Source organism: Manis javanica, chromosome 7 (assembly GCF_040802235.1).
Source record: "Manis javanica isolate MJ-LG chromosome 7, MJ_LKY, whole genome shotgun sequence".
NCBI classification, from domain to species: Eukaryota; Metazoa; Chordata; class Mammalia; order Pholidota; family Manidae; genus Manis; species Manis javanica.
In genome coordinates this window covers 78,916,906-78,942,769 of record NC_133162.1, presented here as the reverse complement: position 1 = coordinate 78,942,769, position 25,864 = coordinate 78,916,906, and positions in this window count along the sequence as shown.

The following is a 25,864-nucleotide window of genomic DNA, read 5'->3' as shown; positions in this document are numbered from 1 at the left end:
CAATGAGCAAAGAAGTCCCTACTGAAACTCTGTGCTACGCATTATGCAAAGTCAAGGTCACACTAATTCTCTAGGGTAAAGATACAGACATCTTCAGTGAGATCAGTTAAAGGTCAAAAGGCCAAGAGCAACTTGGCCTAGGATGTTTGAGTGTTCTGCAAGGGTATCAGCACAACCCATGACTCCGCTGTCAGCCCTGGCAATCAGACTGTGACCCAGCCCACCTTGAGGACCGGGCAGGTGGTACAAATCCACACCCCTAAGCCTTTTTGGATGTTCTCAAAAAATCCTCAATTGCCTATAAAACCTCTAGACAACGCACCACCACAGGCTCTCTTGTCCCCTCCTGGCATGAACCAGGAGCTCTATTATCTCACTTTATTTCTAAGTAAAAGCCTGTACCTTGCTCTCTTACCTTGAGTGTTTGTGAAGCTCATTCTTCTGCTTCGTAAACAAGAACCCTGGCATCAATGTGATCTGGTCTATATCATTTTGTCTTCTTTTTAGATGAAAAAAAATATAGATGCTCACACTCCTGTCCTGCACCCCAATCCTCTCACGCTTCCTCTGTCCTCTGTACAGGAAGACCAGTCTCCATCCTTGTAGTCACCCAGTGAGGCTCAGCTGAGGATTCGCCTCCTCTGGGGGTTCACCCTTTCCCAGGCTGGATCAAGGGCTCCCTAACTGATGCTTGGCATGTGGGTTGCACTCTCCAGACTGCCTTTGAGGGCAAGGCCAGGGGGCCACCCTCCCTTTGCACACTGGAGACCCTCAGTGATTCTCCCTGAGAGACGCCCTGCACTTTCCCCTTAAAGGTGTTCAAAGGATGCGTGCCCGACGAGTGTACAAGTGGTCCACTAAACAGGCAGAAATCCCTCAGGCCACAGAGGCAGGCTTGCCTTGGGTCAAGAGGTCAACTTTGCCCTTTCCCTGGAGTCCCTGCAGCCAGTCCCAGGCTGCTTTCAGAGGCTCAGCCACTGGGTGGCAGTGCCAAGCAGAGGCCCACACCCTCCCCATCAGCTGGCCCTGATCAGAATTTCGGGAGTGCAGGGCTCAGGGCCTACAGGAGAGACATCCTGAGCGGAGATATGCTCTCACCTCATCCTTCAGGGCACCATTAAAGCTGCAGTATCTCTTGCCAGGTGCCACCACTGGACTTCAGAGAGCCCAGAGGGCTTTGTCCCTTTTGAATCATAGATCCTGTGGTTGTCGGTAGTTTGCAATCTCCACTCAGCCTGGGAATTAGTGGCAGGTGCCTCTAAGCAGTTCCCCAGAGCCCATCACCAGCATCCTATGAGAAAGAAGGAAAATAATTTGTTCCCCCATCCAAAAAATGTTTGTAGAGAAAATAGGCCCAGCCTTAGATGTGTGCCAATTCCCTTCAGTGTGATCTTTCTCTGAAGAAGTGAGAAAGTGCAGAGGTTTCCCCCTGGGTGGGAGTGAAGCATGACAAGAGCCAGGCAAGTTGGCAGGGCTGCCCTGGGTAAAGCTCTGGCATCCGGCCAGCTTGGCAGAGGGCAGGAGAAGCGTTTCAGTTGTCCCGATGCAAATTCCTGGGCTTAGATGCTGCAGACCCACGTGCGGCACACTGCAGATGGGAATCTAGCCTCCAGGGAGGCTGCACTCCCCCACTGACCTCGAGTCCGTGGACACTTGCCAGCATTTACTGAGCACCACTGTGTGCGGGGCACTTCCTCCAGTGATGGTGACTCTGGTGGAGCAAAGCCCTGGTTCTGGCTGGTGTGTCACAAGGCATGGAAGTGGGTTCAGGTGTACCCCCTCACCTGCTAAGTGACGAGCATCACCTTGATGGCCTCCGGGACGCTTCCCGATTCAGAATCCGAAGTCCTCATATGGAAGTTTGAGTTCGATGGTGCCCGACTTCTGGATGTTGGGAATCATCCACACAACCAGAGGCATGCTCACTGTTCGACTCAGATCAGAGAAGTGCCTTGCATAGGTCCCTCCACCTTGTTGGAAGAAAACTGGGCCGTCATGTTAAATGCTTTTCCTGTTCCTGAGGAAATCAAAATAGATATCTTGGCCTCCATTTCCAGGAGCTGGAGTTTCCTGTGTTTTGTATGGAGGGGTGACCTTGGAGTGCAGTGGGGCCTTGAGCCCCCAGTAGGCTGCCTCCCATCCACTGGCCACTGGCAAAAATGGGCATGAGGTGGCCATTGGGCTCTAGCCTGTCTGGAGGAAGACAGAGCAGCCAGCGTTTCTGGGCAGCGGTGGGTGTGGACTCTGGCGGGGGTGGGGTTGCTGTGCAGAGCAGAATCCCTGGCCCAAGTACGCCCTGGCCATGACCCCAGAGGAGCTCTGGACATCCCTTGCAGTGGTAGCTGCCCCTGGTGACCCTCTGAAGAGAATGTGGCCCTGATTAGCCCCCCTTCAGCTGTGTTCAGAGAGGAGAGGGCCGTTAGGGCCTTGGAGCCCCGAGCTGGGGGTTCAAACTGAAGCTGCTGGTCCAGGTCCAGGAAGGGGCAACCAATGAGCAGGGCTGGGCAGAGCCTTGGGAGTCGGGGGACACCCCAATTCACCTGAGCCAAGTACAGCATCCCAGGCACTTCTGGTTCTGATGCCCTGATGCTGCCTGCTTCCCTTCAGGAGACTGAACCACTGGGTGACATGCCTGTAGAAAACTGGTCCGCCTCCACAGGAGGGAGCTGGCAGACTTGGAGGGCTGGGCGGTGGGTGGTGTCGGTTAGGTTTCTGGCACCCCAGATAAAAAAGACTCTGTTCTGTTGGAGCAGAGCTACACAGGGGCCTCATGGGAGCACTGGGCCCATGGAGGCGCATGGCGATCCTGAGATGAAGGTTTGGGAGATGGGGGGATGATGTGGCCTGCCTGGCGAGGTGCAGCCCTATCACTGTGAGTGGCACAATGCCCCTGCCCAGACCAGTTGTGTCATCCCTGAGAGGCAGGAGAACCTTGCCCTTCGCGGGGTGCACACTCTTGGGTTTGGCTCCCACCCTTCCCCAGGAAGTCACAGAGCCGTGGAATCTTGGAGAGAGTGGGAATCCCGCTGCAGTGTCCCCCCAAGGGCCATCTTCTGCAGCCTCAGGGTCCTGCCTGGTCACTCTGGTTGTGCTGGCCTGCGCATGTTTTCTGGCCTCTGCATGTTTGCTCTGTATCCTGAGAAACAGTGGCCATTAGACATGGCATGGGACTCTTTGTAGAACCTGCTCAATCCTTTGCCTCATACTTGCCCACTTTTTTCTCTTATTCTCACTGATGCTTTTCTGTTTGGCTGAGGGTGGTGCCCCATCCTCACTGCTTCCTCCTAGCCTTTCTGCCCATAGGCCTCCCAGCTTTCCATTGGACAGTCCTCTACTTATCAGGCTGAGAGCATGGGGGTCCTCCCAAAGTTGAGATTCCATGAGGCTGAGAACAGCCACAGGCGGGATCCTCCTCAGAGTGGGCTCAGTACCCAGGTGGCATGGGAGCTCCACTCCCTCCACATGGTCTCCCTACCTTGACAGGGTGTGGGCCCTAGGAGCCCCTTAGGGCTGCAGAGGGATGAGTTCAGCTCAAGGCCCTGTCAAGTGTCAGTTGCCAGGCTCTGAATTTGCCATTCTAGGCACTGAGTTCCTGCGTGTCTCACCTCCAGAGCATTCTTTCATCCAGAGCATTCGCCACCAAAGGAAATGGATCCTGAGAGGCCTTAATTGGCTCTGGGCAGCCCACCTGAGCACATGTAGGGCAGAAAAGACCAAAGGGCCAAGACCAAGGGACTGTCCTGGGATGAGCTGGAGGTCATGTCCAGATCTCCAAATCCCAGAACTGAGTCCAAAGAGGAAGCTGGGTTGGAAGGACGGGTAAGAGAATCAGAACAGGGTCTTAGCAGGGTGGCTGCAGAGCAAAGAGGAGCCTAATGGTTGGCTTCACCTTCAGTGGCCATGTGGGCACGTGAGGAAGGTTCAGTGGTCCTGGGAACCCACCTCACCCCATGCAAGCATATGTCACCCCACCCATGTGTCCAGGCCTAATGGGAGAGACCCCCTCAGAGGGGACCTCAGCAGGTGACCCTGAATTTTTGGCACCTGTGTCCTGAGGCTCAAAGGATCACAGCAGCCATGGCCCAGGAAGGGCAGGGTCTCCATGACCGCAGGCTCAGGAGACTAAGGAGCTAGTGGGGTGGACAGGTTAGAGCATCAGTAGGGAAGAGGCATGGGGAGGCCACAGACAGCAGGACAGGTGGGTCTCTCCAAAGACACCTGAGGCATGAGAAACCCAGGTGGCCAGCAGGGTCTGTGTCCCCTACTGAAGAGCATTGTGAGGACACAGGTGTGTTCATCCCTGCCCCCGCCACTCTCTGCCAAAGGGCCTGCTCAGGGGCTGGGTGTGAGGGGAGAAATCCTGGGGCCCATGGCAGAACCTGTCAGAGGAACAGAGAGGGCTGGAAGTCCTGGGTGGCCCAGCAGGTGCAGTAGTGGAGCAGAGAGGTGGGACTCAGAGCACAGGGCCACCCAGACCTGCAGCAGGTGGGGAAAGGGTCAGCACCACACAGAACATTGTTCAGGAGAAGCAGAGTGCCAGCACCTGGCCCTGAGGGCCAAAGGGAAGTGGGCATAAGGCTGAGCAGAGAACCCACCCCACTGGGCCCAAGGCAGCCAGAATGAGGCTCTCCACATGAAAGGGAGAGACCAGCCCACCCTGTTTGGGGGTCTCTGCATCTTGAGGAAGCCCACACATGGGGCCAACAGATTCTGGGGTGGTGGGCAGTGCAGGGGGACATGTGAGGAGGGATGTGTTGGTACCAGGAGCTGTTCTTGAGAATATGCTCTCTTAATCTCCACATGGGTCCTCTAAGCTTGTTTTAGCTTGAGGGCATAAGGAAAGACTCCTGTCATGTGCCTGGGATCACACAGCCACTTGGAAGGGGCCCAGAGATGTGGATTTAGTTCAGTGGGCCTCCAGGCTCTGTGCAGGCCAATGCATCTCCAGGAGGTGGGAGAGGAATTCTGAGGGCCAGAGGAATCCTCACAAAGGGCTGCACCAGCCAGGAGCCTGGCCTGCCTGCTAGAGCCTCCTCCGCCCCCTCACTGCAGGCTGTTCCCTGTGATCTGGGCCAGACAAGGTGCCATGCGAGGCCGGGGCTGCCGTTGCTTCGGATCAGGAGAGCTGGAAGCCGATGTGGAAAACTTCTGCCTGAGGTGAGAGGCTCAAATGACCACTGGGCCCCTGGGTATGAGGCCTTGTTTTCCTGCTGCCTTCTAGAATGGAGAAGGGGTTCTGGGGTAAGGCCTGCCTGGCTGCAGCAGCCGAGGTATGCACAGTGGTCCTGCTGGCTGCCTGTCTCTCCCCTGTCACATGGCCCTGAGAGCTGGTGCCGCCCTCCTGAAGGACCACGGCTCCTCCTGAGAAACAGGGTTTTGGCGCCATGACCTTTCTCCACGGAACCCTGCTCTGTGAGGAGGGGATGTGGGTGGGCATGAGAGAGTGTCAGGGGAGTGGGTGCCTCTGGATGTGGGGGTCTCATGTAGAGAGGTGACCAGTGGGGATGTGCAGTGGGAAGAGAAATGGGGGTGGGTCCACCCATAGGCATGAAGGGGTGAGGGCTGCGTGGGGGGTGTGTAAAGTTCCGTGCACCTGAGTAAGTGACGGGGGCCGTGGAGGGCCTGTGAGGCTGGAGGTGGGAGGTGTTGCAGGTAATGGTGCTGGGCACTGCAGTTTGCTTTGAGGGTGGATGGATGAGGGAGCAGAGTCAGGGAAGCCTGTCCTCAGTTGGTCTCAACACCCAAGGTTTTGCTGGGCTTTCCCAGAGAGGGGCGACCCGGAGGTCTGGGGGCAGGCAGTGAGGGTGTAGTGCAGGGGCCAGTGTGCAGGAGGGTGCAGAGGCAGGGCACCTCGTTGGGCCCTGGGCGCGTGTCCTGTGGGGACCGGAGCTCCAGGGCTGGAGCCCTGCGAGAAAGGGAAGGGACAAGGGCCAGTTGCATGGGCTGGGGGACATTGGAGGTGGGAGAGTAGGACTCTGGCAAATTGAAGACAGGGAGTGAAGGCCAGGGGCCACTGCAGAGGAGGTCTCTGCAGACAGTAGGCGCCTTTGAATTCGTTGACTGATTTACGTCACTTGTTTGTTAGTGGTGCCAGTGGGCAGAGGGGGTTCTCAAGAGATGCGTCAGCATGTGTGTGTCTGTGACAGAGAGAAAGAGAGAAACAGTGCACTCTCCACACCCTGCAAGCGTGGTCCCCCTGCAGCAGGGACCCATGTTGAGTGAAGCTGCATCGGCGTGACCAGCAGAGGGCGCTGTGCCATCGAGCAACATAGGCCACCCTGCCCCTTCCTGGCCCAACAGCTGGAAGACATATTTTTACATTTCTGAGGGTTTGCCCACCTCTGGCAGTGCTCAGATGGTAATCTAGCCCCAGTCCTAGCTGACAAACCGTCTTCACCTCACATCACCTTCTATGCTAATAATACCACTGGATGTCACACCCAGAGAGGCCTGGGGCTCCTGAAGCTCTCAGGGCCATTCAGACCTGAAAAAGGCATGTGCAGTCCCTGACGAGAAGGCATCTGGTGTCAGGTGTGAAAATACAGCCAGTCAAAGGGATGGTGTCCCAGTCCACACTGAAAGAGCAAAGTGGATCATGGAGGCTGGGGGCTTAAACCAGGGCTTTGTAGCAGAGCCCAGGCGGGGACACCCAGCACAGACTGGCTCCATTCTTGTAGGCTCTGTGGCCCTGGGGTCTCCCACCAGGGTGCGGTTTGCTGAGAGTAGGGATCTGTGGTGTGGGGTGGCATTAAAGGCAAAGGAAAGGGTCCCTGGGAACAGCTGCTAGGACCCTCAGGTCAACACAGGGGCCCCAGAGGGTGCTGCCTCACTTCTGCTCAGATATGTCACTCTGTATCTTGAACTCATTCCACATGAAGAGCACTCTATTGAGGCAAGAATGGGTGCTGAGGTGGCCCTGAGGAGTGGTTCAGTTCAGCCTGGGGAGTTGGGGGTTTGTCTGGCAGGGCTTCCAATGTCTGAACTGGGTTCTGAAGTATGAGTATGAGTTGGTTGAATAGGTGGGTAGTGATACATGCTTTCTAAGCCTGTGTTACACAGGTAGGAAGTGGGAGTCATGTGGGAGGAGGAAGGTGGGGGAAGGCCAGCAGGTTCATGTCAAAAGTCAAGGCTGACAAGCCCCCGTGGGGTGGTCAAGCAGCTGTACTCACGTATTGGACCTGAGGGCCAATGGCAGGCTCAGGAGGTGGGTGGTGGTAGCTCTAGGGCAATGGAACTGAAGGAGCTGGAGGTTGTTCACTATACACAGCTGAGTTCGCCCAAAGTCCTACACTAGTATTTCTAGACAAGCCCTTAAGACAAACCAAATCCCCAAATCTGGGCTCTTTCAGGGGCAAGTAGTCCAACTTTTCTAGAGCTCAGGATTCCATTTGTAAAGTGGAATTGAGGGTTGCGAGGAGGGAGTGATGATAACCCCCCAAAGGGCTGTTGTGAGGATTGGATGAGATGATATTTTTAAGTCCTTCTCCAAGTGCCTCACGCATAGTAGGGGCCAAGAAATGTTAACATGATTATGATCATTATCCCAGGGTTTCTGCAGGGGGGAAGATGGGAGAAGACTTAAGAAAGTTATTTAATTTTGTCCCTTTTTCTCTAGCATGAAGTAATGTTACTTTTTTATGGATGAAGAAGCAGGTGAGCTGAACTGCCACTTGCCCAGGTCACACAGCTGGAGGTCAGTGAGGAACTAGAGCAGAAAGGTCCACCTCTCCTGGCCTGAGGGGCAGCCCCAGCCAGAGCCGCAGTGCACAAGCAGGAGCCTCCTGGGCCTGTGGGACTCTGCCCTGGCATGGCGCTCTGGCCTGGTTGCCTGAGCAGAGACAGAAAGTAGCTGTGCTTAAATATCATCATCTTCAGTAACAGGGGAAAGGAACCCAAGCAAACGTGTTGCCCGCAGCCTGCCCCCACCCAGCACTCTGGGCTGGCTTGCTGCTGTGGCTCATCTGTGATTGGCCAGCCGTGGAGGGAGAGAGCAGGGAAAGTGGCCCAGGGTCTGCAGGCCTGCAGCAGGCCGGCCAGCTAGGAGCCTGCAGACTGCAGTGGACCCTCGCCTGGAGATCTGCTGAGTATCCTGATGGCTCTCGGGGAAGAGCCTGTGAGCCAGGCAGGAGTGGGGGACCTGGGAGGAGCCCCCTGCAGGCCCCCATAGTAGTTGAGAGGTTAGGGGATGGATGTTAGGAGACACCAAGCAGAGGTCAAAAGGTAGTGTGCAGGCCAGATTCATTCTGTCAGTGTATTTTATTTGGCTTACAGCATGCTTCTCAAAAAATCTTTAAAATTACTTCTCAACATTTTAATATAAAAATCAAGATGGGCAGTTTCTTTTTAAAAAATTGGAAGAGCTGGCCATGCTGTGTGAAAGGAGAAGAGTTACCCAATTTAGTTGGTGAGTGAGTTATTGCAGACCCATCATTCTCTACAGCACTCCCCTTCACTGCTTATGTTCCCTGCCTGGATCTCTCTGGGCAACTCTGTTAACGTGGTCCTCCACCATTTATGGGGATGCCCTCCATGAACCCTCGGCCCCTTGCCCCTGACCCTCAATCTGACTATAATCCTAGTGGCCCTAGAAAGGAGCACGGGGGATGCGACAGGCACCCAAAGTCATCGGTTTCAGCTGACTGGAGCAGAGTCAGTACTAAGAGTGGGGAGCGAGGATGGGGCTACCCCATCCCCAGAGCCAGCAATTCAGGGGATTTAGGCTGGGAACTTGGTGGGAGCAGCCATCACAGGACCCGAGGGGCTGTTGGCAGATTGGCCTCTGACCTCTCTTACGCTGAAAGAGAAAGCCAAACCTGATTTTCCCCCAGCACATCACTGACACAGGGAAATACCACTCACCCTGAGTGAGATGAAGAGGAAGGGCAAAATTAGTTTCCTGAAATCTGCACAAACTTCCAGGACAGACAACAGATAGGCAGCTCTTCTCTGCCCCAAGCTGAGGGAGGCAGGGACAGGGAAGGTGGGGCCTCTGCAGCTCCCAGGGGCAGGGAGAGAGTGCACACTCTGGGAAGGGCAGGGATGGCTCCGTGGTGTCAGGATGCAGCCTGCAGGTAGATGAGAGGCAAGCACTGGGCTGGGTCTGGCCTGGCTGAGCAGTGGGGCGGGACCTACCTCAGCAGGACCGCAGGTGGCCCTTCGCATGGAGCAACTGCTGCTTGGGGAACAGGACCCTGGAGGTGATCAGGCGGGGTGGGGCAGGGAAGAGAGACAGACACAGAGATGGAGAGGAGACAATGAGACAGTGATGGAAATGGAGATGTAGAGACACACAGAGAGACAGAGACAGAAAGGAAGAGACAGAGAAGGAAAGGGAGAGAAATAGACAGAGAGACAGGCAGAGACAGAGACAGATAGAGAATGAGAAAAAGACAACTGGAAGACAGCAATGGATGCAGGAGGGTAACTTGTGCTATGGGCTCCAGCCTGATTTGGGACAAGCTGGGTGTCCACCCCAACCCTCTAGGCCCCCCTAAAGCTGGCTGCCTGTACCACATCTCCCCCTCCAGTGCCTGCCTGTTCTGGCTCTGGCTGGTGCTGCAGAGTGTCCTGGGCTAACAATGTGACAGATACTAGGTGCTCAAGAACTCTCATTACGATGGCTGCTGCTGTCCCCTGCCACCAGGTCCCTGTTTGCCAGGGAAAGAGCCCTGGGAAAGCCTCAGCCAGCCTGGAGATGTGCTGGGAAAGGACCCCCGTGATTAGATGGGCTTTTGCAGATGGCCAGTATGGAGCAAGTAGGCCCAGTGCCTTGCTCAGCAGCAGGAGCCTGCAGGAAGGCTTGGCCACATCACTGAGCTCAGCCTGGGGCTACAGGCCCAACCCACTAAAAGGGACCTGTCCTCGAGGCCCCATGAACTGGGGCTTGGGGCTGCATTGACAATGCAATCCAAGCCATATCTTCCTGTATTGGATGGCCAAGCCATGATAAATTTGGAGAGTAATAATATCAGAACTTTGCAGACCATTTGCCGACATCTCACAGCAGATTGGCTTCACACAGGCAGAGTGGCATGACCCCAAGTGCATGCAGCCTGGACCACCTGGATCACTGCTGCAGTGGGTAAGGTGGAGATGTGGTCTGTATGCTGAGAGCATCTCATTACAGGCTGGTTATGGGGAGCCTCCAAGGGCATGGTTTGGAATCCCATTAGCAGACATTATGGGTTGAAGTGGCCCAAGGAGGTTGTGGCCCAAGCTGAACTATGGTTATTCACGCTGTGGTTTCCAGCTGCTTCCAAAGCTGCCTTTGCTAGCTGGGGTTGGAGTGAGTTATGTCTCAGTTTCCCCAGCTTTCCAAGATGCTGGTCATTCTTCTCTGAATCTGACATTCTTCAGAGCAAGCTTGATGGCTGCACCCAGTGCATCCTAGAGATGGAGCTTCTGTACCAGAGGTTCCTTTCCACATGACTAGGCTGTATAAACAGAGGATCAGGGACTGAAACAGGCCCATATGGGGTTGGCTTCACCTCATTTCTGTGGCCTTTGCTGGCTACATCAACACAGAAACCCCTTCTGTGTGAAAGCCCTGCTGAAGGAGATCAGAATGTGTTGGGAAATCTCCAGGAGATTGAGGTCTAGGGACCATGCAGTGTTCAGGCACCCAGTTCAGGGGACCTTCTCCCTGTTGGGTGGCCTCTGAGCTGTCCTGAGCCCACCCTGCCCTCATGACCTCCTGGACTGACCCTGGGTAGCCCTTTGTCTCCTGCACAGGACACTCCTCTGGTCTGACCTCTCCTGGCCAATGGAGACTCTTTTGTAGCCCCAAGGCCCTATTGCCCCTGCACGGCGGCCAGCTGTGATGGAGACACTTGCTGGGCTCTGCTGTAGCCTGAAGGCGGGATGTGCTGGGTGGTGGCACCAGCTCGGACCCTACACTGAGCACCTCCTCTGCTCACCCCTCCTGCTGCTCAGAGGTAATGGCCCCGCTCACCACGTGTCCTTGTCCCACGCATACACAGCACCATGTATAAACCAGCCACACAGAGGCACATACTGTTTTTTGGCCCCTGTATCCTTCCTCATCTCTGTTTTAAAAATTATGCCTGTACAGCATGTTTAGTGTATATATTTCCATAATCCCAGCCTTATACCTAAAGAGACTCCAGGAGACTTGAGAAGGTAATTTGATTTCAGGATGAACACTATTGACCGGGCCAGCCTAAAAGGGAGCCTCGACAGACAGTCAGACTGAACGCATGGGCCCATGGTCGCCTTCAGAGACCCTCACCTGCTCACCTTACAGAAAGGGAAGGGGTGGTGAGTTCATTTGCATACACTCTTGGTTTTTCTGCTTCCTGGCTCTCTCCAAGGTCCAAAGGACTCCCTGGCTGGAGGACAGGCCTTTCCAGGCTATACCTTCTTAGACATCCTGGTTCATGCATCTCCATGGCTCTTGTAGAATGAGAAGCAAGGGGACTGCCTGCCAATCTCAAGAAGCTGCAAGCAAGGGCTCTCCACCCAGCATAAGGGCAAAGGGCTGCTTCAGGTTCACTAGTATCACTGAATCAAATCAAGGCATCTGGGCAAAGGCTCCAGGGATTGTGGATAAAGGGGGAAGATGGGGCCTATTTTTTGTCTGTTGAAACAATTCATTTTAAAGAAAGACTGATGAGTAATAAGACATATCTGCGGGAGCAGGTGTGTTAGCCACCCCAGGGTAGGTGTCTGATCATTAGTCATTTGTGTTCATTTCACACACATGCACATAAACACATAGAGATAAATAGATGAATAAGGAAATGACAATCACAAATTTTTACCACTCTGGGGCATTTAGCAACTGGTAAATTTCTTCTAGTTTTAGATACCTAGCTTGGAGACACATAACAGAGGGTCTTTTCTGAACACTGTTGTACCGTCATTGTGCCAGGTAATGCCATGGGAACTTCATTTTGCCTGCACTTCTAATTATGTCTGTTTATAAATTCCTGGAAGGGGAATCACAGGGGTGAAGAGTGTGGGCATGTTAAATATTTATTGCCAACTTGTCTTCCAGGAAGTCTGAGTCACTATATTTGTTCTCCAGGAGCGTGGCAGTGTCCACCACAAGACTTTAAAAAAGAATCAGGGCTGGAGATGACATCTGGTGTCTAGATATTCAGTGACTTCATGCCAGTCCAATCCCTGCTTGAAGCAGGTGCTCCCCAGCAGGTGCCTCCCGCTGAAGCTTCAGGGACAGAGATATTGCTCCCTGCAGGTAAGGCTGCACATCTGCAGTCTGTCAGGTTGAATCTGCATGCTCTTGGCCACCATGTAGCTTCCCACCCAAGGCTGCCTGAGGCAGTAAAGGGTTTGTATGCTGGCTGGGCCTGTGCCCACCCCTCTGTCACCTGCACCAGCTGCAGCAAACTGGGTTCAGTATCCCTTTGTCAATTTGGGGAACTTCTTTAAGAAACAAAAAGCAAGAGTAAGTACAAAATTAGGTAAACAAGTTATTATTTCTTTTAAATGGCCAAGAATCACATCAAATGGCAAATTTTAAAAAGCTGGTAAATGACATCACAAAACCCTTCAGAAACACAATTTTTTCTAGCTACAAACATACTTCTATAATCTTTGCCTTACATTTTTGGCTGAGTATTCTTTGTTCTCTTCATATGACAATGATTTTCTATAGTCATAACAAAAAAAATTCAGTCTTTCTTCAGGCTGATCAAAAACATACAAACATTTTTTTGGGTAGTTCAGAAAAATAGCATTCAACTTCATAACTTATTGGTAATGATGTTATGGTATTATTATCAAATTTGGGGAATAATTGTATCATGTTGCTATCAAACCCAAGCTGTCAAAGTTTAGGGCATTTCAAGTTTTCCACGTGGTTATTAATGATGATGTTCACGTCAATGTCCATGTTAGAATGGCATTAATGAGATTGGTGCTTTCTTTGTTACTGTCAGCTCCGGTCAGTTCAGAAAGAAATTTAAATATCTTCACAATATCTTTGTGTCTCACTCCCTCTTGTTAGATTACTAAACACTCCAAGAGCCTATTTATTATGATTTATCTTTTTCTTTTCATGGTAAAATATGAACATTTAAAAATGTATTGTGATTAACAATTTCTATTGATTCCATTGCTCATCTTTGTAACTTATATTGTATTAATTTTTATCTGATTTTTCTGTGTCTTAATTAAAAATTTAAGAGGGACAAATCATATTTCTGTCTAAATTGGGAGACTATAACTTCTTACTTATTTTATTGCAACCTTTTAAAAACAGCCTTCCAAGTTACAGCTTTAACGATATATTTCTAAGATTCTTGGCTTCATCCCCAAATGCCAGAGACCCAATCAGTGTCACCTGACAAGACAGAGTAGCAGGGACAGAGGAGAAGCCCCAGAGCGAAGAGAAGCCTATCTTACTTCCTTGCAATGCTGCGGCCACTCCTGGGACCTTGGAAGGAGCTCCTGTAAATTGGAGTCTGTCCTGAGAGTGTCATTAGCTTGAAGGTAAATTTATCTCTGACATCAGTCCTGGATTGCAACCTCCCCACCAGTTCTGTCCTATCCAAAGGACTTGGGGCCTTTGCACCCCAAAGCCTGAAACTGGGCACTGGCCGGCCCCAGAGAAGGAAATGGGTGATGTGGCTTAGCAGGCCAAGCGTGGCAGGCTTGACCATGTTCATTGTTCAGCTTTACCAGTGCTGCTAAGAACCCCCATAACACCCGACACTCTCATGTTGGAGTTGCCTACAGATCTGTGACTGTATGTGGGAAAAGACCTTGGCTCTGTCTTATGTAGATGACAGACTCTTTAACCTCACCTCAGGTTTATTTTTGTCCTTAAAAATCAATATAATTCAAGAGAATGAAATGACAAGCCACAGACTAGGAGAAAATATTTACAGAAGACATGTCTGATAAAGGACTTATGTGAAATATACAAAGAAATCTTAAAATGCAGCAATAAGAAAATGAACAACCCGATTACAATATGTGCAAAATATTATGTATACTGTATGCTTCCAATTATAAGACATTCTGGAAAAGGCAAAACTGTAGAGACAGCAGAGAGATCAGTGATTTCCAGGGGTTGTGGAGAGAAAGGGATGAACAGCAGGAGCACAGAGGCTGTCTAGGGTAGTGAGACTATTCTGTACGGTATTGTCAGTGTGCATGCACATTGCCATACACCTGTGCAAACCTATAGAATGTGCAATACTGAGGGTGAACCCTAACGTAAACTATAGACTCTGGATGTAATGATGTGTCAGTACAGGTTTATTGATGATAACAAAAGTACCTCTCTGGTGGGGGATGTTGATAATCGGAGGCTGTGCATAGGGTCCAAGGCAGGAGCATTTGAGAAGGCTCTGTAATTTCATCTCAGTTTTGCTGTGAATCTAAAACTCCTCTAAAAGTCTATTTAATAATCAATATATTCAATGATTTTGTAAGCTACTTTAGTAGCCATGTGTAAGTAATCCATTCAATCGCTATTTACTAACCCTGTTATATACTAGATGTGAGCAAGGCTGCAGGGACGTGGTAGAGAAACAAGCTGAGGGGCTCCTGTGAACATGGCCTTGTAATCCTACAGGGAACACACTTGTCCAGAAGTACACAGAACATATTAAAATTAGAATTGCTGTGAGTGCTTTTTGTGGCCCTGTGTTTCACAGGACAGTGGGTGGGGGTGCTCAAGCTAGTCTAGACGGATCCTCCCTAAGGAAGGTGCATCGAAGCCTGGAAGGTGGCTGGATGCACTCAAGTCAAGAAAGTGGGAGCAAGAAGCCAGAGAGAAAGACAGTGTGGAGGCCCAGAGTGGGCCAAGGCTCTGGGGAACTGAATGGCAACTGAGGCTGCAGACAGGGCTGGGCCAGTCCCACTGGGCTGGGGGCCATGCCAGGGTTCCAGATCTCTCTCCAGGTGTATCAGAAAGACTTGACAGGCTTTAACTGGAGAAGTGAAATGATCAGATTTGTATTTCAGAAATATTATACTGGCCCAGAGAAAGCAAATGCCAAATGATTTCCCTCATTTGTGGAGTATAACAATGAAGCAAAACTGAAGGAACAAAATGGCAGCAGACTCAGAGACTCCAAGAATGAACTAGTGGTTACCAAAGGGTAGGGGTGTGGGAGGGCGGGTGGGGAGGGAGGGAGAAGGGGATTGAGGGACATTATGTTTAGTACACAAGGTATGGGAGATGACGGGGAGAACAGTGCAGCACAGAGAAGGCACTTAGTGAATCTGTGGCATCTTGCTGCACTGATGGACAGTGATTGCAATGGGGTATGGGGGGGACTTGATAATAATGGGTAAATGTAGTAACCACATTGATTTTCATGTGAAACCTTCATAAGAGTGTATATCAATCATACCTTAATAAAAAAAAAGTTATGAAAAAGTATTATACTGGCTAGTCCACAGAATGGACTCAGGGGCTGGAGTAGAAATGGGTGACCAGTTAAGGGGTCATCGTAGTAACACCTACAGGAAAGCACGCCAGCCTGTGGGGACCAAGCCAGGACACATATGACACAGGGACAGTGTCAGGGAGAAAGTGTTAGGGACTGTGATGGAGCTCACTGCAGGAGAAACAGACCTGGATGCAGACACTGGGCAGTTACTGAGGGTGTGCTAAGTGCCAGGGGCTAGCAAACTGGCCGAGTTAGATGGGCCTGGGAGGCACACATCTGGAGCCAGGCTCACAGCCTGTGCTGGAGACATAAATCTGAGCAGATAGATGGTAATTGGAGCCATGTGGCAGATGAAATCATCTAAGGGGAACGTGTGGGCTGAGGAGAGCAGGGAACAGGGCCACGGTCACTGCCACATCTGTAGCTGTGGGGAGACAGAGGCAGGAGCCTTCACAGGGATTATCAGAGACATGATGGACAGCAAGACCTAGCTCACGAGATTGGCTCCATGCTCTCCAGGTGACAGGGCATCCCACCAAACAAGGTCCCCATGAGTCCTCACATAACCCTGAGAGGCAAGCATACTTGTACCCACTGGAGGCTTTGCAGTGCAGAGGAAGGGGTGGGATTGGCAATCACAGACACCAAGGCTGAGATTCACAGGGTAATAATTTCAGCCCCGGAGAACTGTGGGGATCAAATGACACGGTGCATTTACAAAGCACCAGGCACTGTGCCTGACACATGGCTGTGGAGGTTTTAAAGAGACTCATATACAACACCCCATTATTCCCTTCCTCTGCCACATCCAGCTGAGAAATGAGACACATGAGACAGATCACTGGAGGATGACTGACAGTGTTCCTGCTGACCCAGCAGGCTGTAGCCCTGGGATCCACATAGCTGCTACCCACCCCCCCCTCACCCACCAGCACCCTGATAGTATCCTTCCCACCACTTTGTGTGGCCGGCAGGGCAGTCAGACTTACCCTGAGCGGAAGGGGAAGACCAGGAGGGAGGAGCCTTCAGAGCAGGCTCCTGAATGGCTTTGTATGGCTCCACCCCTCCAAACTAGAACTGAAGACATTGCTGCCAGCCATCACCATCAGAGATGGGGGAGGGAGACAAGGAGAGTCACTCTGGGGAGGTCTCCCCACATGCATCATAAAGCCTGGGGAGAAAGGGTTCTTCCTTGATCATACTCCCAGTAGTAGGTCATTATAAATACTGAGCCCCTTGACCTCAGTTTACACATAAAGACAAGGAGGTCTGGAGGAGAGGGGGACAGCTAACAAGCAGCGAGCATATACTGAACACAGGAGACCTTGTTCTAGGTTAGTCTGCCAGGTGTACTTGGCATTTGTAGCTGAAGACTGAGTGTGGTGCCCCCTCCTCCTGTACCCATGAGTCCTGGGTGGGTCTTGGGTGTATATCTATGCTGGGGTCATGTGGAAGTTCTAGCCTCTTACCCAGGCAGCTCTTCTCTGACCTCTGCTGCGGATCAACATTTGGCCATGGGAGCAGCTCTGGCCATGTCCCAACTGTCTGCTTCAGGTACTGTTTGCAGCGTCACAGGATGGTGGCTCTTTCTGTCCTGTTGGTTTTGTCTACCAGACATGAAGTCTGGGTCACAGCTGCCAGAATCTGGGACCAGCTTCCCCCCATGTGGCGCTTGGGCCCCAGGGATGTGGCCACAGTGTGGGTGGAGTACGTTGACCTGGGCATCCCCAGCTGGCTGTGCTCAGGGGACCAAAGAGGTAAGCCACAGCCCTGTGGGGAGCTCATGTGCTTCATTCTGTTCATGGCTCAGTGCAGCCCACCCTGGCAGGCATCAGGGCCCTTGACACATTTGCCCTGTCTGTCTCCAAAGCCTCCTCTCCTCCTCCTGAATCCCTCTCTCTGGCCAAGGATCTCTTGCCCTTGTCAATCCTCCCCAGAGCCACACGTCTCACCTGTCAGGGCCACTTATGACAGCTGGCTCTGCAATCGGGTACGTGGACAGCAGAGATACAAAAGTCATATGTATGTGTGTGTCAGGATGGGGAAAGCAGAGTGAGCTCTGGCTGGAATTCCCTGTCCCTGCCCCCAACAGGTGAGGCATTCTCACCTGCCTTTCATGCCAGGCCAGTCAGCCATTCAAAGTAATGACCAGAATAACTTGTTTGGCAGGCGTGTGTCTTGTTTTATTAGTTTGTAGTACTTCGGTCAGGCTGGAGGAAGTTCAGTCTCAGTAAGGTTGGAGACTTCTCTGCATCTGAGCTTATGAAGGTCTCAGAAGTTCTATGCAGAACAGGTCTGGGGAGCATGCAGGGTCCCAGCCTGCATGGTTTTATTGGGCCCAGTGGCTCCACTTGCTCTGCACCACAAGGCCACAGTAGCTTGTGCTGGAAAGGACAGCTCCACGCCTGAGTGGGACATCCCTATGCAGCCACTTCCCTCAGAAGTCTTTCACTTCCCTGTGGTGTTGACTGGCTGGGAAGGGTCTCCTCTCCTCTAGGGACCCCTGGGCTTCTGGCTCCCTCCCAGTCTGGGCAATCTCTCCTCTCCAAACCCTCCTCTCCAGCTTTGGCAGCAGACTCCCTTCCTCCTACCATCACGCCTTCAGGCTTCTGAAGGACAAAGGTCAGGAATGGAAATGTCTCTGGGCAGCTTCTGCTTCCTGTGCTGTTGCAGAAGCATGAAGGCTGACTTCAAGCCTAGAACAGGAGAGGGGACAGAGAACTGACAGAAGTCACGTGTCAGCCAGGTGACCCTGCATTGGTCTGTCCTGCACTTAATCTCATTGCTTTCCTGTTTGTGATCTTCTTGCTGCTCTGGCAGAACTGCAGTGCTGACATCTTTGGGAGAACCTGGGGTGTGTGGCACTGAGCCTCAGGGGGTAAACTTTGCACATCGATTACCAGCCAAAGCAGCTAAGTGAAAACATGGTTTATTTTTGAAGTCCTTATTGCATAAGGAGAGACCCTAAATTAGCTGTTACATTGCATATATTGCAGAATTCACAAGAGGAGCTGGAGGTTTGGGATGGGATTCTCCACTCTGTTCTGCAAAGTTTACCTTCCTGGTTGTTCTGTCTGCTATGTCTAGTTCTAGCCCTGTGGGTTACCCCATAGTCCCCCTGATACTAAGACAGAGATATCTCTTCCTCCTTGTACTATACTCACTTTACTCTTTTCTTCTCCCCGCCAGGAGGGCCCCAACCTGGCTTCATGCGAGGGGTCAACTCCCTGCTGAGAAGTCCCTGCTGGACCCTGGGGTAGAGCAGACAGGACAAGGAGCCTTCACAGTGCTTCCCTGAGCAATGCAAAGATGATCAAACATTTCACCCTCCCCACATTTACTAAGAGTATCTATCCTCTGTCATCCTAGCCTGTTGTATGCCTGGCCCAAGAGGAGGAAGGAGAAAGGAGAAAAGAAAAATAAAACCCTACCACATATTATAAAAAGCAAAAAAGATGTATTTTGAAGGAGAACAAAACCTTGTTCCTGAATTTTAAAAATGACAAGCAAAACTTTCAGGAATGCTTTGGACCGCAGCCCCCTTTAGGTCTGTGCACCGAATGCCCAAAGTCATTTTTTCATTCATTGGAGATACATTGGTTAGAAAATTTGAAACATGCTGACTTCAAGCATTTAATCTTTTCCTTGTTTCTTTGGTAGTTTTCTCTCTTTTTTTAAATTTATGTTTATCCAAGTCATGCATGTACAGATTTTTAGAAGTTAAATGTTTCTGTAAAGCTTATAATGAAAAACAGCGTCTCGCCCCACTCCTGCTTCTCACTCCCCAGAGACCAACACTTTGAATTCATGTTGATTCTCCTATGCTTTCCTCTTTACTTTAAAATAACATGCTCAGACTGCCATTTCTCAGTTTTCCTGTTTAAATGCTGTTCAATGAATTCCTATCATGGAAGAGGAGGATTAAACTCTTTCAAATCACCTCCCCATGTGCCTTTGCGTCTTTCGGTCTTCTCCTCAGCCACCACCCTGGTAGTTATACTGTAGTTTTTAGCCCCATCAATAGTCGGCATTTACATAGTTATGACTGTGTTCGTATTTTTCACAGCTAAACCATGTAATGCAGGCTTCTTATTTTGTAAAACTCTTTGTTTTACTTGGAATAAAGATTGCCAAATTTTCCCTTTGTTGTGTTCTATGACAATTCATTCCTAGAATGGGCTGAAGGGGGCGCCCCTGTGGTTTGTTTGCATAGATGCACGGCTGAGACCTCAGCTGCCTTCCAGGACAGTCTGGCTGCTCTCCGTCCTGCTGCCCTGCTGTGGTCTTGGAGTCCTAGCGACCCCTTGGACTTACTGCCTTGGCTCCCTGTTTGTCGAATCCAATGCCTTCTTCATTTTCTCCCTCGTTTGGGTGAAATACCTACTCCAACAGCTTCTTGAGAAACATTCTGTATTAGGGAAGTTGGTTTTGAGAGCCTGCACACACAAAAAGGGGTTATTCCACCCTCCTATTTGATTGGAAGCTTGGTTGACTATTCTTGACCCTCAGACTTTGAAGCCTTCGCTCCCGCCCTTTGGCTCACAGAGCCGCTGTTGAGAAGACAGATGCTGTTCTCTGCTCTTTCCTTCACACGAGGCTAGTTTCCTCTCCTGTTTCTTTCAGAATTTTCTTTTATCCTTGGAGAGCTCTGGTGTGAGTCTCATTTCATATGGGGGCACTTGTGGGTCCTTTCAAACCAGAGGTTCCTTATCGTTACTCATAAATATGTATATTTTCTTCTATTATTTTCTACCTCCCCCCTCCATATATTTTCTCTGTTCTCTTTTCTAAACATTTCTGTTTTTCAATTATGGACCCCCTGGGTTGATTTTCTAATTCCTGTAGCTTTTCTCTCTTACATTCCATCTCTTTGTGTTCTGTCTTTTGGAAGATGTCTTGAACTTTCTATTAAAGCTTTTTATGGATCTCTGCCATTTTAACTTTCAAGAATACTTTTAAAATTCTGATTGATCTTTTAAAGATTTATTTTGTTATTATTTTTAAAGCAATTCTTTGATGGTTTTCGTCTTTGACCTTATAATAGGGGTAAGGTTGTAACACACATCTTGGAAGCTCTATGCATGTGGGTGGGGCTTTGCTGGAGGAGGGTTGGGCTGGGCAATTTTACTGGGGACTCTGGACTGCCAGTAGCTCTATACATTTTATTGGGCTGGCCAATATCCTCAGAGAAGAATCATTGAGTATCCTGCATAGGGATTATAAACTTGGCTCCTAGTTCTCAGGGTGAGAGAGGGGCAGGTTGTGGGATGCAGCATTCAGTATGCTGACTTTCACTTCATCCTTGTTGTGAGCCTGGTGTCCTCACCTGCATCTGTGCCCATGGTTCCAGAGCCCTCGGTCTCTCTCACTGGACAGCAGAGCCCTGTCTTCTGCTAGGATGATGGGGAGATACTTTCTCATCTGTACAGAGTAGGGCAAGGGACCTTAAGTCGAAACATAATACTCATTTTAACCAATCCTCTGTTTCCAGCCCCACCCATACCAGTACTTGCAGAAACCCCTGTGGTGTCCAGTCCCGGGCCCGTCTGTGACTCTGGTGTACTTCAGTTTGCTTCCAGGCTTCCCCTGCCCCCTTGCTGGTCTCAGGCTCCTCAGCTCTGCTGCATCATGACCAATGCCACTGTTTTCCAGATTCCGAGATGGTATCCCTGTTGCTTCCTGCCCATTTTCTAAGTCCGTCAAGATTTCTTGCCTTGTTTTCCCTCCTCTACTGCAGTTTAGTGTACTTTCAGGACAGGAGGGAATAGAGATACACATGCCAAAGTGGTGCCAGGTGCTGGGGAACCCCCGGGCCTTTCTTTGCTTGGTTCCCACCTGGAGACTCCTTGCACCCTGTGCTGCCCTGGCCCTGCCCAGCCTGGGGACCAGCTGCCCTTCTGCCTCTGCCTCTGGTGCAGGGGGAAGGTGAGTGATTCCTTCAGCAGGTTCTAAATCAGGGGTACAGGCTTTAGACCCTGGGGGTCAGTTGGTACCTGCTGTATTTTTCTTGACCTTTGGAGTCTCTGCCCAAACCAAGCCTGGAAGAGTTCTCCTTCAGCATCTAATCTTCCTCGCCCTTACCTTAATGTTTATTCATATTCTTTACCCATTGCCCTACTGGATTGTTTTCTTATGATCTGTAAGAGCTATTCTTGGCTGCTAATCTTTTGCTCATTAGAAAATTCTGAACGCTATTTTTTTTTTTACTTTATTATGTGTTTTGATCTATGTAAGTTTTTTATTTTTATGAGATTAATCTGTTGGTGGTTTCCTTTATGGCTTTTGGGTGTTGAATCTTCTGTCTTAGGGAAGGGAATCCCTACCCTAAATTTACAAAAATCTTTTTTTTCCACTTAAAATTCTTATGATTTTGTTTTTCATTTAGCTCTTTCAAACGTTTATTTTTATGACCAAAAAAATGCCTTCTATGTAGCAAATCAGTCAACACAGAAAATATATAACAGAATAACAATATAAGAACACCTCTTATCACTTCCAGCCCAGCTTCCTTAGGTTACCAAAGTTAGCAGTTGGAGGTCATCACACCTTCCATATGCTAATCCAAATGTGAATTCAGATATATGGGATTTGTTTTTGTTTTGCTTGACAAGAAGGGGAAGATGATATTTAATCAGAAACTAGCATTTTTTTTACTTTAACATAGATTTTATTGAAGTATTTTAAAAACATTTGTAATTGATGTTTTTATTGAGATAACTGTAGGTTCATATGTAGTTGTAAACAGTGATACAGAGATATTCTGGGTACAGTTTACCCAGTTTCTTCTGGTGGTAACATCTTGCCAAACTGTAGTGTAATACCACAGGCAGGATAGTGACATTAAGATATTCTTATCCTCAGCTTTACTTGTACTTATTTGTGTATGTGTGCCTGTATACAATTTTTTCCCATGGGTGGGTTCGTGTATCCACCACCAAAATCAAGATACGGAGCAATTCTGTCATCATCAGGATCCTTCCTGCTGTCCTGTTATAACCACCCTCTTCCTTCCTACCCCCACCATATACACAACTTCACCTTCTTCCTAACTTTTCCCCCCACCCCAAGGTGTTCTAATTACCTTATTACTGCATGACCCTAAACTTAGTGGCCAAAACCAATAATTTATTGTATGACATTTTGTGATTATAGGATTAGTATTTGGGACAGGGAATAGCAGTGATGACTCGTTTATGGTCTACAATGTCTGGGAACTCAGCTAGGATGACTCAGACTTCTGGGGGCTAAAAAGGTCAAGGGCGGGTCCAGAATCTTCCATTCTCTCCCTTTTTCCCCAGGGCCTCTCCACATGGCAAGCATGGACTTCCTTACAGAATGGTGTCCTCAGGATAGTCAAACTTCTCACAGAGCAGCTCAGGGCTTCAAGAGAGAGGCAGAAGAATCTGCTGTCCCTCAAAGGCTCAGACTGGAACTGGCATAATTTGACTTCTGCCATATTCTGTTAGTCAAAGCATTAAAATCCAGCCCAGATTCACAGGAGGAGGCACAGACCCCACCTCTCAATGGGAAGGGTACTGAGGCTTTATAATAAACTTTTTTTACACATATGTGGATACCCAATAATGCTAGTGCTGTTTATTTTATTATGCTTTGTTTATTTATTGAATTGAAATCATACTTCTTTTTCTGTATGGTCTATTCTGAGAGGTTCACTGATTCATATGTTCTTTCCTCCCTGAAACTGTTATGTTTTCATTCTTATGGCATTATAATTTTTGACGTCTAGTAAGGCTTATACTCCATCATTGGCTCCCCTGCCCCAGAACTTGCTGGCAATTCTAGCTTCTTTACACATTCTGGTGAACTTTGGGTTATCTTTTCATATGCTATAGAAATCATGGTGGATTTGCATTGTAATGGCTCAAAATATATGTAAATAATTAAAGGATAACTTCTATCTTCACAAGATCATTTCTTTCCTTTAAAGACATTATACATCTATTTATTAAGTCCTTAAAATTTTTTTTACTCCAGTTTTTCAATTTTCCTCACACAGGTGTTCTATGTTTTGTAAATGGATTGCTAAGCATTTTATGGATGTTTTTATTGTTGCAAATAAAGTTAATTTCATTATTTTTTGTAATTGTGTCAGTATGTAAGATTTGTCAACATTCCTCTTACATCTGGAGAAGTAATGAAAGTTTCATTGGTTGCAGTGTTTTTTAAAGATAAACCTCTTGGATTCCTTCAGTAATGGTAGTACTAATGATGTTAGTGCGTCTTTTACTCTGATGATCATAGCTGTTGTGAACACTTCTTGTTTTATTGCCTTGATGAATACTTCAACTCATGCTGAAGGTTGGATAGTGGTGACAGCAAGAGGCATTGTGAGTAAAATTGTAACATTTCCAGAGTATCTTGCCTGGCTTTAGTGCATTTGCATATCCTCAGGGGTGGAGAGAAATTTATTTCCATGTCAATGAGTAATTACCTGGGCAACCTAGGGGAGGGCGTATTTGTACCTGAGAGGTGAGGGGAGGGCCGGTTTTGCTTCTGCTGGAGCAGGAAAGCAAGACGGCCCCAGATTGCAGTTTGTGAGTAATAAGCCCTTTGACCAATTTTGGTTTTTAGAGGTATTTTGCCCTGGGATTTCCTCTCCCCGGACTTACAGGTATCCTTTCCCTTTTCCTGTCTTTAGTGGTAATACACTGTCCACTCACTTTTCAGTACATTATGTAATAGAATCTTCTGGTATAAAACCTTCCTCAAGTTAAAGAATTTCCCATCTATTCCTGTTTAGTTCAGAGTTACTATCATAAATAGGATTTGAATTTTTTTCAAATGACTTTCTTATGCCTTTTAAAATGATCGTATGGATTTTCTCCTTTAATTTTCTAACTTAATAAATATCATGGGCAGATTTTCAAATGTCAAACACTTCTTGCCTTCCTGGGATTAAACTCTATATGGAGATGAAGTAGCAATCTCCCCAGGCCATGGTTCGAAGAATGTCCTCAGTGGAAGCCAGTGTGAAAGGCTCCTCTCTCAGCAAACAAGCTATGGTTTGAAGAATGTCCTTGGGGAAAGTCAGTGTGAAGGGCTCTTCTCTCAGAGATCATAGTCCAGGGTTAGCTGAGGTCCGAAGTCTGGAAAGAGTTGTATATGCTCAGTTCAGCTTTTATAGGGGTTTGCAGAGGGGCAGTATCTCCCATTTCAGTTCTGTCCTTTTCCTATTTTCTGTATTTCATTTATTTTTACTTTTCTTAATAATGCAAAAATGCACAATTTCATAAATGAATCTTTTATGTGCTTCATGGTTCTTTCATTAAGATAGATACTTATAAATGGAATTACTGGGTCAGTGTGTTCTTGATCTGTATTGCAAAGCTTGCTTTCCAAAAGACTGTATTAACTGACATCAACTGACAGCAATATAGAAAAGTGTATTTGATTGCACCTAAGTCAGTCTGATTACTACTAAACCTTAAATCTTGATTAATGTACAGTTGAAAAAGAGTTTACACCTCATACTCTTTACATTTATTTAAGAGTGAACATTTTTGAAAATAAACTTTTAATTTTATAACAGTTTTAGATTTACAGAATTGTGTGAAGACAATGCAGAGTTCTTGTATACCCGATATCCAGATTCCTTACTATTAACATCTTACATTAGTAGAGCATCTTTGTCACAACTAATGAACCAATACTGATACATTATTATTTTTTTAAATTAAGGTATTACTGATATAAAATCTTATGAAAGTTTCACATGAGCAACACTGTGGTTTCAACATTCACCAATATTACCAGGTCCCCACCACCCCATTGCAATTACTTCCCATCAGTCATTACTTGTCTTCTCCATGCTATACTGCCTTCCCCATGACCCACGTACATTATGTGTACTAATCATAATGCCCCTTAATCTCCTTTTCCCTCCCTCCCCACCCACCTTCCTTAATCCTTTCCCTTTGGTAAATTCTAGTCGCTCCGTGGAGTCTGTGAGTCTGCTGCTGTTTTTTTCCTTCAGTTTTTGCTTTGTTCTTATTTTCCACAGATGAGTGAAATCATTTGGTACTTGTCTTTCCCCGCCTGGCTTACTTCACTGAGCATAATAGCCTGTAGCTCCATCCATGTTGTTGCAAATGGTAGGATTTGTTTTCTTCTTATGGTGTATAAGTACCACTCTGTATATGTACCACATCTTCTTTATCCATTCATCTACTGATGGACACTTAGGTTGCTTCCATTTCTTGACTATTGTAAATAGTGCTGTGATTAACATAGGGGTGCATACGTCTTTTTGTTTTTTGGGTGTTGAGGTGTGTGAGTTCTTCATATATTTTGGATGTTAACCCTTTATTGGATAAGTCATATATGAGTATATTACTCCATACTGTAGGATGCCTTTTTGTTCTGCTGATGGTGTCCTTTGATTTTTAGTTTGATGTAGTCCCATTTGTTCATTTTTGCTTTTGTTTCCCTTGCTTGAGGAGAAGTGTTCAGGAAAAAGT